The 20,425-nt window shown below is 39.0% G+C and overlaps 1 protein-coding gene across 1 annotated transcript in view; it reads right to left on the minus strand.

Annotated features, from left to right (window-relative positions):
- Nucleotides 1–20,425, minus strand: part of Sntb2 (syntrophin beta 2) — a 96,320-nt gene that overhangs the window by 74,625 nt on the left and 1,270 nt on the right. The window lies entirely within an intron of this gene.

Below are 20,425 nucleotides of genomic sequence, written 5' to 3' on the forward strand. Positions count from 1 at the left end.
ATTTACATAACTGGCACTCAGGCCAACAGTCAGATTGTGATTTGAATTAAGCAGAAAGGTAATGTGAAGCCAAGAAAGGTGTAGTAAACTGGAAAGTGGAAAAATAACGTGCCTAGGCCACAGACCATTTATTTAACAAGGATGGATAACTGACGGGGCCAATGTTGAAAATCTCCCTATGTTGGACAGGTCATTTGAAAATACCTCCCTTCAGTTTAAGACTGAATGTTCTTAAATATGTTTTAGGTTTCCCAAAATTTAAATGTCCACCAGTTCATTTAGGTTGTAGGCATTAACTTAAAATCCTTTCTTTTCACAGAGCAAAATTAATGAATCATCTATTTATGTGAAGAATTTGTGATTCTGAAAGAATTTTAAATCCATGTTAGGAAAGGCCTGGGGTGCTGTTATGTCAAAGGGACTGTGGCAAAGTCTGACTTCTTAGAAACTACAGTACTGTCTCAACATGTATTTCTTTTGGGGAGCAATAAAATTCCATATAAGGAAGAAGACCCAATGGCATACAACCTAATGAGTCTGGAGCCGGATGAGAGATTCCTGGTGCTCCTAGAGACCCTATGGAAGCAGCTGCAGCTCAGCAGCAATCCTGTCCACTTTTTATTCTCTCATCCTTCAAGCAAAGGGGAATTCTCAGTAGTCTCTTGCTTATAAGACAATACTAGGGAAATCCTCTCAATAAGTAATAGATTCCCTATTGCAATAAAAGGGAAAAGAAAGGGTTTATGAAGACAGTTTTAAATGAGAAAGGGCAAAAATTCAAAGGTTAACACTATTTCAGAAGTTCACACAATACATAAAATTCATGTTTAGTTTGAATAGCAATCCTTATGCTACCTTCAATTACAAGCTCAAAAAAGTAGGATGTGTGTTTATTCAAAATAGAGCCAACTAAGCAGGGAGATGTGCACTTATTTCTGCTTTCTCCATAACAACTGACAAGAAATTTGGGAAGGTCAAGAACACTGAGAAAGTCTTGCTGCCAAAGAGAACACAGACAGGGCCAGAGACTACAGTTTTTTGGGGTTTTTTTTTTTTTGGTACTGGGGATCGAGCTCAGGACCTTGTGCTTGCGAGGCAGGCAGAGGCACCACTGAGCTAAACCCGCAGCCCAATAGTTTTTTGATCAAAAAGTAATGACTATAAAGAAGTTTGCCACTGAGCGTGGTGGTGGATGTCTGTAATCCCGAGGCACTCAGGTGGCTGAGGCAGGAGGATGGCTGTGAGTTCAAGGCCAGCCTGGACTACACAGTGAGACCCTGTTGGAAAAAACAACAAAAAAAAGAGGGGCTGGGGATTTAGCTCAGTGGTAGATCACTTGTCTAGCAAGCATGAGGCCCTGGTTCGGTTCTCAGCACCAAAATATTTTAAAAAATCAAAAAAGAAAAAGAAAAAAAGAAGTTTGCCTACTCATAGTTAAATCTGACATGCTAATCCGGGATAACTAAAAGGCTGGGAATAAGAAGGTATAGCTAAATATCATGGACACTCAGGTAAACAGCTGAAATTATAGGGACCAGATGACTGAAACATCAGGTATCTACAAGGAAGATGAACGAGGGGCGGTCAACTTGAGTTGTTGAACTGACCTGCTCCTAACCTAGCCAGCATCAGTTTTTCCAGACAGGGAAAAACTAGGTATGAAGTATACGTGAAGGAAATTAACATTTTTCGAATACCTGTTAGTCTAGGAATTTTATATAAAACATTTTATGTAAATTTCATGATCACTTGGCTAAAAAAAAAGCCAAAGTTTAAAGAATGTGGTATTTTGGGCCGGGGATTTAGCACAGTGGTTTTGCCACCTGCTGCACAAGCAAAAGGATCCGAGTTCGATCCCCAGTACCAAAAAACAAAACAAAACAAAACAATGTGTTATTTTCCTGATACCATGTAGAAACTCTAAATCTGCTCAGTTCTAAAGCCAATGCTATAGCTACAACAGCACAATCACTGGCAGAGATTCACTTGGGTCTGATCTATTCAGCTCAAGTCCTTTTTCTGGCCTTAATTTTGGTCTATTCTGATCACCTCACTTTGGTGACCTACTGCTTTCTGGATCTTCTGGTTTCTCCTCAACTGCAATGGGCTGGTGATTCGCTAGCTCTTACCTTAAGTGTAGCTCCCAGGCCATGCCTACACCGGCCTATGAGAGCCATACAGCTCACTCCTACTGCTGAGGAGGACTTGGAAAAGGCATGTATAACATTGGGTCAGTTAAAAATATGTAACAGGAATTCAACAGAGTAACTCTATCATTCTTCTTAGTGCAAAGAGAGTCCACAATAATGGATATTTCAAAAGTTAATTAAATCTTTGTAATTTTTTTTTTTTGCAGCAAGTTTTACTTCTCTACATTTTTTTTCAAGCAAATATTAAAATTCACCTTCCCTCTCATAGTAAACACAACAGACTGTGGCAATTCACCCTCTACCCAGAACCAGGGAGGTTCAAGAGAAACCTAGGATGAAATATTTTAGGAAAATTACCTGCAAAGTTGATCAACTTTACATGAATAATGTGAAGGTTGATTGATTGTGTCAACTTGAGAAGTCTGATTAAGAGAAGCTTAGCTAAATCATCTCAGCAATGCCACACCCTAGGGCAGCTTATCCTGGATGGTATAAAGGGGAAATGAGGAAGGACAGATAGGCTTCAGTTCTTTGGAGGAACTCCAGTCTTCGCCTTCACCTTGGACATCAACTCCTGGCTTTCAACACAGACTCTTCAGCTTCCTGTGTGCATCCTTCAGCCTTCCGGAGCAGACTTTTCAGCCTTCTATCACAGACCCATTGGTCTCCTGATATGGACTCGCATGGGACATTACAGTGAGCTCTAGACCTTTGACTAAATCCTTCGGTCTCCAGTGTGCAGAGAGACCCTCTGCACTCTTCCTCATCCGGCTTTGGGTGGCCACTGTAAGCCAATCTTGTAAATTCATATTTATTTGTATATCTTGTGTTATATCTGTTTCTCCAGTAAATACTGACTTGTACAAATAATTAACAAGATTGACTGCTCACAATGTTTTAACCAATTCAAGATCATTACTTTTCAAAAAAGAAATCTAGGGCCAGGGATTTAGCTCAGTGATTACGCCATCTGTCTCAAAAAAGAAATCTAAAATAACTGTTCAAACTTTTTTCTGACAGTCAGAATAATTTCAAGTGTTTCTGTTTTTTTCTGTTTGCTTGCTTTTTGGTTTATTGATTTTTGTGGTACTAAAGGTTGAACCTAGGGGTACTCCCACTACACCCTCAGCCCCTTTAAAATTTTATTTTGATACAAGGTCTCATTAAATTCCCCAGGCTAGGCTCATAACTCATGACCCTTCTGCCTCAGCCTCCCAAGTAGCTGGAATTACAAACATGCACCTGCTTGACTGTTTTCTTGTTTTTAAGGAGTGTCCTTGTTGACCAAAGGAAAATCTGATAGGATCAACATTTCTTTCAGTTCCATGCTGAGCTGTACAAACCCTAGAGAGGTCTTGTTTCCCCCCAAATGCTGAGATTATGAAGTGTGCACCATCACTCCCTGCTCAGCTGTACTTTTGTATTTAACCCTGGCTAATACCCAGTGGTCCAGTAACAGTTTCCCACCCACTCAATAGTTGTCTCATAAAGAATTTTAAATTTCTTTGAATAAATGTGTGTGTTCGTGTGCTAATGATTAAACTCAGGGTCTTGAGCATGCTAGGTAAGCACTCCACCACTGGGCTATATACCCAGCCCTTAAATGGTAACAATAATACCCTACTAAACAATATTAAAGCATTTATGTCCTTGCTTTCCTAATCCTTTCTTTCTCTCTCTGGCTCACCTTTTTTTTTTTTTTTTTGAGATAGGGTCTCACTATGTAGTTCAGGCTGGTCTCAAACTCACTATGTAGCCCAGGCTGGCCTCAAACTCAAAGTGATCCTCCTGCCTCAGCCTCCAAGTTCTGGGATTACAGGCATGTGCAACCATACCCAATTCCTAATCCTTTCTGTTCTGTCACTTTTCCTCTCATCCACCACATCAAGATCATAAAAATAATTCAGCCTGCAGTTTAAGTACATATCTGTATTTTAGAGTTTACAAATTTATAAGATCTTTTAGATTCAGAGTATTCACTCCCATTTATTAGTCCTGATGAGTAGTCCTAGTCCTGTGACACTAAAAGCATTACAATGATAACTGCTCCCAAATAACATTCTTGGATGGGTCCCCAAATTTTCCATTTGAGATGTTATTGAGATGTTGAATTTTTCTTTGCCACTAGCCCTTAGATTGTTTTCCCAGATGTACTTCTATTATTTGCTACCTCTCTTTGTGCAAAGCTGAATGAAAACTGTCTTTGAATAGCACATGATACTGGATATGACCTTCAATATTTAAAAACACTGGTTCATATTTGACAGAACTTTTGATATGACATCACCCCATGGGTGATCAATTATCAAAACAATGAAGAGACATAAAAAGCATGAGAAGCCCTCCTAGGATGAAAGAGATCATCATTTCATCATACTACAAAGGGATCACAGGAGACAGGAAATCCCAAAGATTTCTTGGATAGGACACCAATAAAGAAAAATTTTCACCTGGCACAGTGGCACACACCTGTAATCCCAGCACTCAGGAGGCTGAGGCAGGAGGATCACCCCAAATTTGAGCCCAGTCTGGGCTACATGGTTGAGCTCAAGGCCAGCCAGAACTACATAGCAAGAACCTATTTCAAAAAAAAGAAAAGAAAAAAAGAAAAAATTTCAACTAGTCAAAATTTTGCATGAAACAAAAAAAAGGGAAAAAACGTCCTCCATGAAGAAAATGGGTGGACAGGGCCAAGGATTTAGCTCAGTGGCACCACACCTGCCTTAAAAGCACAAGGTCCTGAGTTCAATCACTGGTACCGCAAAAAAGAAAGAAAGAAAGAAAATGAGTAGACAAATTAAAGTCCAGGAAAAAATACATTTAATGATAACTAGGCTTATATGTAGGATAAATAAAGAGTTATTAACAAACCAACATTTAAAACTGCCAGTAAAAAAGGGGCAGGATCTTTAACAGACACTTCTTAAAACAGATGAATGGCCAATAAACACACAAGAAGATCCTCAGCTCTTTTTGTTCAAAGTATAGGGATTGAACCCAGGGCATCATCAAGGATGATACTGCTAAGCTATACCGCAGTCCTTTGTATTTACCAATTTTAAGGGGCTTTTTTGGTCTTTTTTTTCACTTTTCTTATTTGGTACTGGGAATTGAACTCAGGGCCTGGTGCTTGCCAGTCAGGCACTGTGCCGCTGAGCTATATTCCCGGCCCTGATTTATTTTTCTTATTTATTATTTTTGAGGAAGGAGCTCCATCAAATTTCCCAGGCTGGCCTTGGACTTGGGATCCTCCTGCCTTAGCCTCCCGAGTAACTGGTATTAGAGGTCCACACCACTGAGCCTGGTTAGCATCTTTATTCATTAGGGAGATGGAAATTTAAAACCACAACAAACGGCTAACATAAAAGGAATACACCTAATGTCACCAAAGATGTGGAGCAACTGGAACTTTCATGCATTGTTGGTTTTTCTTTTGTACCGGGGATTGAACTCGGGACCTTGTGCCTGAGAGGCAGGCACTGGAACCACTGAGCTAAATCCCCAGCCCTTTCATGCATTGTTTTTGAGAGTTTAAAACAGTTATCTACTCTAAGGAACTGTTTGGTAAAATTAAATACACGTCTACTCTATAGTTCATCAATTTGACTCACGTGTTTATCCAAGAGAACTGAAAAACAATAATTCACCCCTTTCTCCTGATTTTGTTTTTTCACCATAGGAATAGGATGGAATTATTTAGCATAAAAGACTTGGACTTGCTTTCCAATATTTAGTAACATTATAAATCTTCACTGAGTCACTCTCATTCACTAAAGTACAGTGACTTGAAACACCAAGTTACATAGTAATCAGTGGCAAAATTAATCACAACCTAGATCTACTCAACATTTTTCTGTTCCCTGATTTTTCTGCTTAGGGAAAAAGACTGTTTTCATAAATGCTACCTGTGTCGATCTAAAGGTGATCAGCTGCCATCTCTAATGAAAAGTGGAAGGGCAGAGGTGATTTATCTGCAAATCTACAACATAGAATCTCTCATCTGGCACTTCTGTGAAGCTTTATCTCAACAAAAATGAAATTCACAAGATACTGCATATCTTGTATTCCATCGGAAGAAAGACAGCATCAGAATCATCAAAGAAATTATATCTAGAATACTTTTTACTGTTAAAAATCCTTTGATTAACCTGTGAAGGGGCTGTTTAAAACAAACAAACAAAAACCCCTTCTGCCGTAATGTTTCTCTTAGAGCCGGCAGACTATGGATTGAGATCTCTGAAATAGTGAGCCAAATGAAGCTGTCCTCCTTTAAAAAACAAACAAAATCTTTTGACTACACTTTCATTCTCTGCAATTTACATAGTCAATTTATATTAATTAAAACTTACCTTTTTGAAATAGGATCTCACTATGTAGTCCAGGCTGGCCTTGAACAACTTGTATAGCCCAGATTGCTCTCAAACTCATGATCCTTGTGCCTTGGCCTCCCAAATGCTGAGTTTATAGGCATGTGCCATCACACCAAGCTCCAAAGCATATTCTTTTTTTGGTACCGGGGATCAAACTCAGGCAGGAACCATGCCGCTGAGCTAAATTCCTGGCCCATCCAAAGCATATTTAGTATTACTTCATCCTTTATTCTAAATTCTCAATACTGTTTTGGTTAAAAAAAAAATTCTCTTGGCATTTGTCTATTAGTTATAATGTACAAAATAATTTGGATGAGTTTATGTACATTTTATTAGTACTTATAAACCTATTTTGGTTGTTAAAACTAGGGCCTATGAGGCTAACAGTTATTAAATAGGGGCTGATTAATCACATAGAGCTTTGTATCCAGCATGAAAAACCAGGGACAAAGACAGAGAGACATTAACTAGATCACTCCCAGCTACTTGAGTCCAGGAGTTCAATCAATACAGCAAGAGCTTGTCCCAAAATGGTAATAATATTATTCTGCGGATCTCTATAGACCAGAGGCAGGCAGTGACCCAGGCCTAGACCAAAGTCTCCACTATCTTGGTAAGGTGACAGATCAAAGATTAGGCAAAGCAGAGCTAATCGGAGTCCTTCCCTGACATTGGTATGTGGATACTAGAAGAAAAAAAAATTTTTTTTAAAAAAGGTTATTCAATTAGAGCAATATATTACTAGAACTGTTGGCACCATCTTAGCTGACTATACAGAATTAGATCAGCCACAACAGGAACTGTTGCAGCCAAGATAATTTGAGCCTTTGGATCCCTTCTGTTCCTAAACCTAGATCCAACCCCAGTCTTAGGTGTCATGTGAGGCAATACATTTCACTTCTACTTAGTTTGGTTTCAGTTTCTGCAAACAAATAATTCTTACTAAAAGAAAACCTGTATCTGCCTATTTTGGTAGATAACAAGATTTTTCACCATCCCAATCCATCTCTGACTTTAAGACCTAGCCTGAGGTCTATTTATTTTTGTTGTCTTAGCTATGAAAACAGGATCATAACACAAACTTATAAAGTTGCTAGAAACTCACAGAAAAGTAATGTTTGAAATACCACTAAAATAAATGTTGAGAATAATTTAGTATTCACTTAAGAGTATCAAGTGTTTTTGAAAAGCCTTACCTAGCATACTGTACCCAAGCAAATTTTGCTTTCTTTTACAGGTTTCTAAAGCTCTGATCTAATATAGTGGTTTCCCATTTAATCTCTGATGTTATGTACAATAATGCAATGGATGTCTGTTATTTTTTTTTCCTTTTTGGTACCGGAAATCGAACTCAGGACCTTGTGCTTGTGAGGCAGGCATGGTCCACTAAGCTAAATCCCTGGCTGGATGTCTGTTATTTATGTCTGCCAACCATCTGTTCTCTTTCTGGCATAATCACTTTGATTACACTTAGAAAAACCCCACTTTCGGTCCACATGACTCCAGGTTCAAGGTGAGTACCTAACATAGGCTTGGTCAGTCTTAATATCCAATACCTACTGGCCATATGATTGAGGAATGTGTGGGTAAATGCCTAGTATTTTTGTTTGGAATGAATGCAAAAGAGATAAGAATATCAGTACTCTCCAAATTTATTATGGATTTAACATAATTTTAATAAAATTTCAAAGAACTTAAAAATGATAAAATCATTCCAAAATTTATCTGAAAAAAATAAGTCAACAATTGTCTATTGTTGTTTTTCAAAATTTCTTGGTTGGTGTAATCTACTTGAATTACCAGATATTAATAGTTCATTTTTAAGGGTACAACATGTAATACTGTAACATGCAACATTATGAAACACTCAAATGGAATACAATAGAAAATCCAGAATCAAGCCACAGAATGTAAAATATAAAGTATAGCCAGGCATGGTGACTCACATATATAATCCCAGCACTCTGCCTAAACCAGAAGAATCATAATTTTGAACCTAGCCTGGGCAACAAGTTTGAACCCAGACTGGAAAATTTAGCAACTTAGTGAAACCCTATCTCAAAATAAAAGATAAAGCAGAGGGTGGGAATGTAGCTTATTGTGAAGGTCCTCAGTTCAATCCCTAGTACACGGCCCCCCCAAAAGTTCCATTTAAAATAAATGAGGAAAGAATGGGTCATTCTTGGGTAGTACACAGTTAACAACTGCACTGTACCCCACTCTGCTGCAGACATCACTTTATTTTTATTTTTGGTACTGAAAATTGAACTAAGACTCTGCACTAGACTACATTCCCAGTCCTTTTTTATCTATACTTTGAGACAAGGTCTTGGTAAATTGCTAAATTGCCCAGCTTGGGCTTGAATTTGCAATCCTCCTGCTTAATCCTCGCAAAGTGCTGGGATTACAAGTGTGTACCACCACACTTGTGTACCTCGCAGATATCACTTTATTTTTTTCTTTTATTTTATCCTACCCCCCTCAAACCCCTTCTTCCCCTATGTACAAAAGCTTTGTTTCTATTTTTTCCTTCTATTTTCACTTTTTTTTCTTGTCCCTTCCTTCCTTTTTCCCTCCCTCCTCCCTTGTTCCCCTTCCCATTTGAACACTTTTTTCTCATTTCCCAACATCCATTTCAGTCCTTATTTCCACTTCCTTTTTTTTTTTTTTTTGAGACAGGGCCTCACTGTGTAGTTCAGGCTGACCTTGAACTTACTATGTAGCCCATGCTGGCCTCAAACTCACAGGGATCTTCCTGCCTCAGCCTCCCAAGTGCTGGGACCACAGGCGTGCACCACCGTGCAGGGCCCAAATACAGCATTCATTCCAACCACACCCAGATATGGCTTGGAATCCATGGCATTCTAGGAGCCACCATTGATCTCACAGATTTAGCATGCAAGACAATTATTTTGACAAGTAATGTTGAGACAATCAGTTAACTGCTTGGAAAAATAAAGTTAAATCTCTAGTGCATACCATATGCCAGAATAAATTTTACACAAATAATTTAGCATAAAAGATGAGACCATAAAAGGACTAGAACAAAGCTGCTGCCAAAGATAATTTTCTGAAACAGAAACACTCTGTTTTTTTTTTTTTTTGGTACTGAGTATCGAACTCGGGACCTTGCGCTTGCGAGGCAGGCTCTGGAACCACTGAGCTAAATCCCCAGCCCAACAGAAACACTCTTGAGATGAGAGGAAATGAAAGATTGAGGAGCCAGTCCTCAGCACTGCCTTAGTTTCTAACATTTCTGAGGCTCTTTTCAGCTCTTTGAGTCTTGAGACCTAGGGTACAAAACCTCCACCCTCTTATCTGAACTAGTTTGAATGGGCTTCTATGTATTGAAATCCAATGGGCTGTGAATAAGGTACATGCATTGTCTTTAATTTTTGATAGCTGATTAACACTTTACTATAAATAGAGCTGTAGTTTTTTGGAGTCTTATTCAATCAAAAATTGAAGCTTCTCATTCCTAAGTGGGATATATAACATTTTATATACATGACAGACACATTAAATTGAAAAATATACTATTCAACTTTCTCATCTCTTTATCTTATTAAGTTTACTTTTCATAAAACATTCTAAATAGTTTATAAATTTAAAAACAAAAGGATTAGGGCCAGGGACGTAGTTCAGTGGCACCGGGCTTGCCTGGCAAACACAAGGTCCTGAGTTTGATCCCTGGTACCAGCAAAGAAAAAAAAAAGGATCAGAAGTGACAGAAATGGCTGGGGATTTAGCTCAGTGGTTCCGGTGCCTGCCTCGCAAGCGCAAAGTACCGAGTTTGATCCCCAGTACCAAAAAAATAAATAAATAAAAAATAAAAAGAAGTGACAGAAAGAAAAGTGTTGCAGAGTAGCCAAACTAATTTTATTTTTTATCAAATCCTCTTTTTTGGGGGTACCAGGATCGAACTTGGGACCTTGTGCTTGCAAATCAGGTGACAGCACCACTGAGCTAAATCCCCAGCCTAATTTTATTTTTATAATGTATTTTTTAAAATAAATTTTACTTTATTTTATCCCACTCCCCACCTCAATCTCCCTCCAAAGTAATTTTTAAAAGTATATACTTCACAAAAGGCATATCAACTGTCACAATAATCAGACATTTTGCTCATAAGCAAAACATGTTTTTTGTCATAGTACCAGGGACTGAATGCAGGGAGCACCGAGCTATGTCCTCAGCTCTCGCAATCTCTCTTTCTCTCCCTCTCTCTCCTTCTCTGAGACATTACAGGGGTGCCTTGTCTAGTTTTTTGGATGGTTTTTTTTTGGTGTTTTAAAACAGGGTCTCGATATGTTGTCTAGGCTGGCCTCGAATTTGAGGTAATCATCCTGCCTCAGCCTCCCAAGTGCTGGATCACAGGCATGCACCACCATTCCTGGTATTTGCCTGATTTTGCCTTTCGTTTTTACACCAAAATAAAACACAAATTTTATGAAGGAATCAGTGAATTTTCCTCAGAAAGGCATGTAAGTTGAAGGTAATTTCTCCAGGGAAAAAATATTAAACTCAAGAGAATGCACCATCATTTCTCTAGAGAAATTAAAAAACTTATTTCTCTAATCCAGGAAAAAACTCTTTAAAAGACTATGCCCTCATTTTATGTGACCAGATACAGTGTAAGATTTACACACTAAAATTTTTCTCTCCAAACTCCATAGACAACAGACACAATTTTGTAGCCTAAGTTCTGAACAGTATGAGCATAATACCTTCCAAATTATTACATGGTTTTCACTGGCAACTATTCTTCTAATATCCCTGGATAGAAATCTCATGGTTAATTCTATACCCAATATGCTCCTGTATCTTATCATTTCTTCCTTTAAAACAGTGAGTCAATTTTAAACTCCCATGATTCCATAAGATCAAATACCTGTGCTTAGAAACAGAAACACTGCACAAGTGTCTCCATAAATCTTACTCTTTAGGTGCATGGGTAGTTGGAAGGTAGCTTTCTAGGAAGGAAAATGTCCCAGTGGATTCTGTATGTCCTCTAACAAAAACCACCCACTTTCAAGTGTTTCTTGAATTATGTCTTCCTCTCTATTCTCACTGGGTCAGCCACCAGCCGCTCTGGAGAATATCATCTATTGTTTGGATTACTTTTTACTACAGCTGTTGTTTTCCCCACCTTTGGTCTTTTCCTCTGCGCTGAATCCAGTGCATTCATGTGGCCAACCCAAAATTCTGTTCCCATCATGTCACTTCCTGACTCAAAAACAGATTGTATCAGTTCCCCACCCCTTCTATCTCTTCAACCTCTCCCCTACTCTGTTGGTCTTCTCTCCTTGCTGTATAAGTATGTCTCAACTCTTTCCTACTCAAAATACAAAACAAACAACCCCAAAAGTAAAACCTTCCTTGGACATAAGACTCAACGCTATTCAGCCCCTTTCCTGCTTTTATTTTATTTGACATAATGTACTCACACTTCTGCTTCCCACACCCAGCCAAAGCAGTTCTTATGAAGACGTCAAGGATCTTATTCTCTAATATGGAATCCAATGAATTTTTTAGTTCTCAATGCCCCTCTTTCTCTAAACTCCTGCCTATATGACCACCACTGTACCATTTTCTTCAGACTCATCCTACTTCCTGGGGCACTCCTTTCCAGATTCCTTTTCCTCTACTATGGCTTTAAGTGTAGGGGTTCCGCAAGATCCATCCTGGTGCCAGCAGTGGTGGTGCATGCCTATAATCCCAGCACTCAGGAGGCTTAGGCACGAGGATGACTCTGAGTTCAAGGCCAGCATGTGCTACAGAGTGAGAAGCTGTCTCAAAAAAAAAAAAGAGAGAGAGAGATTAATTCATCTTGGTTCTACTTCTCTTTTTCATTTGCATTCCTCTCTTGATGACTTCATCATACCCCTGACTTCAATTACCTCCTCTACCCTGAAATCTCATAAATCTTCAACACATTTTTGACATTTAATTTTTTTTTAGTTTTTATTTTATTTTTTTCCTGTGGTACCAGGGATCAAACTCAGGACCTTCCGCCTAAGTTTTGACATTTTAGAACCTGTATGTCCAACTAACTATTGGCCTTTTCCACCAGGATGTCACACAGGTAACTCAAATTCAACATGTCCCAAACCAGACCTCTTATCGCCATTCAAATCTAGTTTTCTCCCTGTTTATTTTAGTTTCATAGCTATTCAGTTTCCCAAGTCAGAAATCCAGGACTTTTCTCCCCCATTTCTTTCTCTTCTTATGAGCCCCAACATTTAGACCTGTTGTTTCCATCTCTAACATTTTTCAGCTTCACACTATCTGTATCTTATCCAGTCTCACTATCCTTATGACATCACAGTCTCCTAACTGCTTTCTTTTACCACCTGCTGCCCTCAACTTTCTATATCATTCTTTTGTCTCAAGCAGTTTGGCAGCTCCCCATGCACAAACTTTTTTGACAGCACATACCCAAAACTCTGAGTATATACTCTCAATGAGTGAACAGCTATTCATGCATACATAAAAAGTAGGCAAATTAGAAAGGTCTTCTTCGTGGGTGTGATGGTGAATGCCTGTCATTCCAACACCTGGGAGACTGAGGAAGGATAATGACAAAGATAATCCTAGCCCAGGAAACTTAGTGACCCTACCTCAAAATTTAAAAAAATTTTTTTAAAAATAATAATTAAAAAAGGGATAAGGCCTTTAAATATAGTTCCGTGCAAAGGCCCTAGGTTCAATCCCCAATACAATAAAAACAAAACAAAAAAACAAAACAAGCTGGGCAAGGTGGCACCCACCTGTAATCCCAGCACTCAGGAGGCTGAGGAAGGAAGATGACTGCAAGTTCAAGGACAGCCTGGGCTACATAATAAGACCCCCATCTCAAAAACACAAAGAAGAACAATAACAACAAAACAACAACAAAACAAAAAACACCCACAACAACAAATGAAGCAAAAGCAAAAACAAAACCCCTTCTCTGCTTTGTGAAGCATCTTCTCTTCCCTTGGGACATCACCTAATATATTGAGTGTATAATGGCACCACCTTGGAAGACCCAGAGAACTACTTACTTCTATATTAAATATCAATAGAGATCAACTTATTTCAGATTGAAAAAGTAAATATAAACCACACTTAGAGACCACTGCTTAAAACTGCAAGCAAAGCCTTGATGATCTGGCCTCTGCCCACTCTCCTTGTTTGGCAGTGGGTACTTAATAAATAAATGTTAACTGATGTAATGAAAAAGGCCCGAATTCTTCAGGCTGGTCTTCAAAGTCTTCCATTAATCTAGCTCCAATCTGTCTACATAACTTTACTTTCCCCAAGTTCATACTGAGTGGCCCTTCCCCTCATTTCCCATCAAATGTCACATTCATGTTGGCTTTTGTTCACGCTAACCCCTCAATTTGGGACTGCTTTCCAACTACAAAGAAAACAGCTGTCCTTCAAGCCTCAGATCAAGTTCTCCTTTTCCCCAGGAAGTCATACTCAGCTTTTCCATCCCCCAGCTGATCATCCCCTTCAGAGAAGGCTTGTAGAGCAAGTACTATATATTTTAGCAATCACTCTCTATGGTGGTTGTCTTCTGTCCCCAGTTTCACTCTTAAGTTCTTTGATGCCAGCGACCATCTTTGGCTTCTTCTGCACACAGATCTCACTGCACACTGCAATATAATGAGATGTAGGAGATGCTAAAAGCTCTGGCTGCCTGGTTATGGGTGGCACTGAAAAGGGGAAAAAGTCCTGGATTTTAGTCCATGTACCACCACGAATTTGTTAGGGGACCTTATCATGTCACTTAATCCTCTCTGGTTGCTCATTCCTCCTTTTTAAGATATTTATTTTCTCTTATCCAAAGAAAACATTAAAATGTCTCCCCTAAAAAAACAAAAAACAAAACAAAACAAAACCCCCAGCAAGGCGTGGTGGAATATGCTTGTGATCCCAGCATTTGAGAGGTTGAGGCACGAGGATTACTGCAAGTTTGAGGCCTGCCTGGGCTACATAATGAGTTCAAGGCCAGCCTGAATTGCATAGCAAAACCCTGTCTCAAAAAAAACCCCACTGTGTTTGGTAGCACATTCATTCTAACATTTGGGAGGCTGAAGCAGGAGGATCATGAGGTGAAGGCTAAGATGGGCTTCATTTCCAGACCCTGTCTCAAAGCAAACCAAAGATAATAAAACAAAAAAATTGCATAATTTAAAAACCCTGATAAAAACAAATCCAAGGCACTATACTAGATAGTGGAGAATACAAAGGGAGCAGCATTATCTGTTTTCAGTTAGCAGGTTGTGTGACCCAGCCAAGAACACTGGGTCCTTGAGGTCAGCTCAGAACAGAACACAGGCCACAGGCCACAGTGCCACAGGCTGTACCTCATTCCTCATGAACAAAGGCCCACATCGAGCACGAAGTCACTGAGTTATCAACTGAGATACATGAAAGTGTGGTTACAGTTCCTAAAAAAATTGCTTAGAATTTTCAAAAACAATCAACTTCCCAAATTTTGGTAATAATTTGGAGGGCATATTTCAGCACAAAAGGAATGCTACAGCTTCCTATATAAGCATGTCTAATCATTCAAGCAAAACAGAAAGACTAATTAAAAAGAAGCAGAGAAACACAAACATCTTAATAATTAAGTTATTCTTTAAGAACTAGATTAATGAATAAACATACAAAGTCTCAAAGAAAATGCAGGGGCCAACTTTATAGCTCAATGGTATTAGGTTCATTCCCTGCATACCCTCAAGCCCCACGAGAGAGAGAGAGAGAGAGAGAGAGAGAGAGAGAGAGAGAGAGAGAGAGACAGAGACAGAGAGAGAGAGAGAGACAGAGAGAGAGAGAGAGACAGAGAGAGGAGGCAGGAGGGAAAAAGAGACAAAGAAAGATGGAAAGGAAAAGAAAAAGAAAAATATTTCCCCTAGGAGACTCAACTTGCCGAATATACAAAAGAAAGTGGCAATGTGGGAATCCAAACCAGCTCCTTCAATTTACCAGATCTAAAAATGTCAGCAGCATTTGTTACATGTCCTTTGAACACACTCAAAATCTTAAATAATTCTTAATACAAAAATTATTTTCATTTCTGCTGGGTGTGGTGGCACAGGCCTGTAATCTCAGCACTTAGGAGGCTGAGGCAAGAGGATTGCCTTGAGTTTTAGGCCAGCCTGGATGGACTACATAATGAGTTCAAAGTAAGCCTTGACTACACAGTGAGACCCTATCTCAAAAAAATTTTTTTTCACTTCAGAAGTTAATCCCATCCCATTCCATTTCCTCTATACACGTACTCATTTTCCTTTCAGTAGATTCAGTAACAATCATTTAAAACTGTATTTAAGCAATAAATGATTTTTCAATATTCCAGTAAGAGTTGCTCCAAAAATTTTTTTTTCTTTCTTAAATATCAAACCTCAAGCTGGATACTTTAAAACATGTTTCCTAACTTCCTCTGGCACACTTTTCAATGTGTAGCCTAATTCATATTTATTTTGTCAAGTTCATAGCCTTAAAAAACATAAATTCTAGAAACTTTCTAGGTAGACCCTATGTCTAGCACAAAGGACACAATAAATTCATCACACAGTATCTCATAGATGAGTAGAGTTACCTTATGGCTACAATCTGCATTATTAATACAAAGGCTATCTAATCCACAGACATGCCTTAATATCAATGCCAGCAGTCACTAGCTACAACTAATGGGAAATCCCAAGGTTCTGAGTAATAGGAGCAAAGGATAAGGAAAAAACAATCAAAGAGGAAACTAAAAGTGAAATTTAAGAGCAAAAACTTGGTCTATGCAAGAGATAGAAGAAAAATAGGAAAATATGATTAAACAGGCCAATGTAGTGCCACACACCTGTAATCCTAGCACTCGGGAGTCTGAGGCAGGAGGATCACAAGTTCAAGGTCAGCCTGGGCTACATAGTGAGTTCAAGGCCAACCTAATCTACCTAGGAAGACCCTGGCTCAAAAAATCAAACAAAGAATGATTAGAAAGTTGTTTGCCTTCAGAAAATATAAATTCATGGCTGGGGATGTAGCTCTGAGGTACAGCACTTGCCCAGCACCACACATACAAAAGAAAAAAAAAAGAAAGAAAAAGAACTGAAAATAAAAGAAAAACCGGGCCGGGGATTTAGCTCAGTGGTTTCAAGGACCCGAATTCAATCCCCGGTACCAAAAAAAAAAAAAAAAGAAAGAAAAACTAACTCATTCACTAAAAGTGATGGTGAACTTTTTAGAGCTTTCAATGATACAAACAGCCCACTGTGGTTCATGTTCGCCACCACTAACCTAGAGCAATTCTTGTCACATATTTCTTTTCTATGAAATGGAATCTTGGGTTTTAACAGCTTGCTCTCCTAGCTGAAGAGTGTCTTTGTTAACTCAGTGCATATCTCCATGACCCAGTCCTACCTTCCTCGGTCAGACATTTTTATTGTTCACTGCTATACTCCCAGTGCCTAATAAAGCAACCAAAACAAACTATCAAATGAGTAACAACTTTATGAGAGGGATATTATTCCCCTTCTGGTTCTACATATGGGGAAACTAGCAGGTCCCAAGATGAAGTAACTTGCCTAGGGGTTACAAACCCCTAGCCAGAAACAAACCCATGTCTAACCATAAAGTCCTTATTTGTTCTCTACTCCTACAGAACTGAGTAACTTCTTCATGTCTCGTACCTCTGTACCTTTACTGGTGGCAGCTCTCTCAAGGCAAGGCTCAATTCAAGCACTAACTCCTCCATCAATCTTTTCCTGAGCATTCTCAACCTCAGATTCCCATTATGGACCACTGTAGATCTCTCTCCCTCCATTATGCTGTGCCCTCTCCAGACTTCTATTATTACAGCACTTAGTCCTTCACTTTGCTTTCTTATCTCTTTTTCCCTTATCTCAACTCTAAACTCCTGAGGGCAGGAATCAGGTATCTTCAAGTGTCTCTGGTTCAAAAAGAGAGTAGAAATTCACAGTGCACAGGACAAGCCCCTAAAAAAGAATGATTTGGTCCCAAATCTGAGTATTGCAAAAATTTTCCTTCTTAGATTCAAAGCTGCAGCTCCTCTCCTTTATGCATGGAGGATCTGTGAATTTCCTTGGAAAGTAATTGCTGTGGTAGGAGGAAGGAGCCACAGAAAATACCACAAATTAATGCTCTCTTTAAAGGGTCCTGTTTTTACCCACCCTCACTCAGTATATTCCCTTACACTGATACGGTCATACTATTTTGCCAAACTATCTATAAGTGCTCTACTTTTCATCAATCTTCATATGTGGATATCTGCACTGTCCCTAGTTGATTATAACATTCTTTGGCCAGAATGCTTGCCTTGGACAGAAGCTAAAAAAAAAAAAAGTTCACTAACTGGCATTTCTCCTTGGAGGGGAAAGGAGGGGAGGGGAGGGGAGAGGAGAGAAGAGAAGAGGAAAGAAAGATGAGCTAGGCGTGGTGGCACACATCTGTAATCCTAACCTAGGAGGCTGAGGCAGGAGGAAACACTAGAAGGTGGAGGCCAGCTTGGGTCACACAGTAAGTTCAAGGCCACCCTGGACTACATAGCAAGACTGTTTCAAAAAAAAAAAAGTTGAATAAATGTTTGACGAATGAATGAAAAATGTCTATCTTCCCCTAAGAGTTGAATGTTTGATGTATATGAACGAATGAAAAAAGCTCTACAAACCTTGAGATAAAAAAGAACCCTCTTAGTTCCCTAACCTGAGACACAGCTTTCCTTGGCACAGGGTTGGCAAGAGCATGCCTGAAATTCCCTGCCCACACCACAAAAAGAGCATCACTGTGCCATTTTAAGGAAAGCTTCTCAAGTTTTTGGATGTCAAAAAGAACAATATAGCTTGGAAACTTTTTTTTTTTGGAACGGGGATCGAACTCAGGACCTTGTGCTTGAGGCAGGCAGCGGAACTACTGAGCTAAATCCCCTGCCCCTTAGCTTGGAAACTTTTGATCACTAAGAATAAAGTATCTTTTAGTTTTATTTTTTTTTAAATTTTTTGAGACAGAATCTCACTATGTTGTCCAGGCCTTATGTTGTCCAGGCTGGCCTTGAATTCCTGGGCTCGAGTGATTCTCTTGTTTCAGCCTCCCACATAGTGGGGATGACAGGCATGGGCTAAACTCTTTAAAAAGTGCCCTTCTGGACGGGGCACCAGCTGTCAATTTTAAATAATGCTTGGTTCATTAAATTACCATTTTCTGTGATTTTGTGTATTTTGAACAATTTTACTTTTTATACCCCTTGGCTTAAAAACACAATAGCATAAATCCACAAACTTTTTCACCACTCCTACAAAAACTGCTTGTTGTATACAAAATGAGAAAATAAAGTAGAAACTATGTGTTAGGTAAAAAGGTATTTGATAAATGTTATTATCCTATTTATAAACCCTTAAAAAAGCACATTGGCCTATTTTAAACTAATGAATACTAGGAAGCATTTACTAGATAATTCTTTATTTCACTGGTATGAATACTGGGTTCAAACTCTAGCTAAACAAAAAAAGGTTTTTATTTTTTCAACACAGTATAAAAGGTTGAACTGTCTACCCATCACTAGAGTCCTACATAAATTGTATGAAATTCAGTATTCTAGCTTGAAGAATTTGTAACCAAATGCTTGGCTAGACCACTTTCAAGGTACATGTTTAGAGTAACAATTTTTTTATACACGCACCTAAGTCACAATCTGCAATTTCATTTCTTTTTTTTTGGTGACAGGGACTCGATAGGTAGTTCAGGGTGGTATTGAACTCACTATGTAGTCCAGGCTGGCCTTGAACTCAAGGTGATCTTCCTGCCTCAGTTTCCCAGGTGCTGGGATTACAAGCATGTGCCACTACACAGAGGCTTAATTCAATCCCTTTTATTAACAATAATTTGCAAGCAGTGTCTAGTTGCACCTATAAATAGCCCATAAGTAAGATTTATAAATGGGATAATGTGAAGGTGGGACACTGGAACTTCACAACTGGAGCATATGAAATCATTTCCTTGAAAATTTCCAAATATTCACAAGCAGGTTTATTAAAAGAAAAAGTGAAAATATTTTGCAAGTTACACATCTGGCTTCAGTCTGATGACTGTCCCCTCACCCCACCCCACCCCAGCCCTTCCCTCCTGTTCTTCCTGTGCCAGGAATCCCTCCTGACTCATGTCTGTCCATCTTTGTCCATTCCTTCCTTGGAGACCTGTCTCAAGATTCAGCTTCTTGAAAAAGTGTTCCCTGACCAATCCCATTTCTACCAACTACTTCCTAACTGCATTCCCATAGCACTTATATAGTGCGCAATACACAATAATATAGGTCATGTTTTTCCTTTGTGGAAGTTATTTTGCATTTTTCTATCATTTCCCCAACTAGAGACCAACTAGGGACAGCACCTTTTATATTCTCTTCTATACAGCCCCCAACAAATGCTTCTGCAATGACTGAATCACCAGTGACAGCAAGCTGATCGCTTAAAAAATTGTTAAGTAACCAACTGACTTTTCATTTTCAAAACTCTATCACCTCCAGAGGCCGGGGATTTAGCTCAGTGGTTTAGCCACCTGCTGCGTAAGCGCAAAGGCCCGAGTTCCATCCCCGGTACCAAAAACAAAACAAAACTATCACCTCCAACATGCAGGAGTCTTTGGAGATAGAATTTAATTTTTTCTTAGCCCCATAAATTCATCATAAAAGAACCAGGACACAGATCACCTATATACTTAAAATAATCCTGGCTATTCAAACCCATCTTGTGATGTATCATTCACATTTCTTATAAAAAGCCTGCTAGTCTTGAAGCAGCAAGCCTGTGAGTAGTAGAGGAAGCTGGCATCAGTCTCTTGCAAAAGGGGCAAAACTCTAGTTGGTAGTAAATGTTCAAACACGTGAGCCTCCACTGTTAAACAAGG

The sequence above is a fragment of the Heterocephalus glaber genome, unplaced genomic scaffold, assembly GCF_053883595.1.
Source record: "Heterocephalus glaber isolate CG9 unplaced genomic scaffold, H.glaber_assembly_v1.0 deba00000071, whole genome shotgun sequence".
NCBI classification, from domain to species: domain Eukaryota; kingdom Metazoa; phylum Chordata; class Mammalia; order Rodentia; family Bathyergidae; genus Heterocephalus; species Heterocephalus glaber.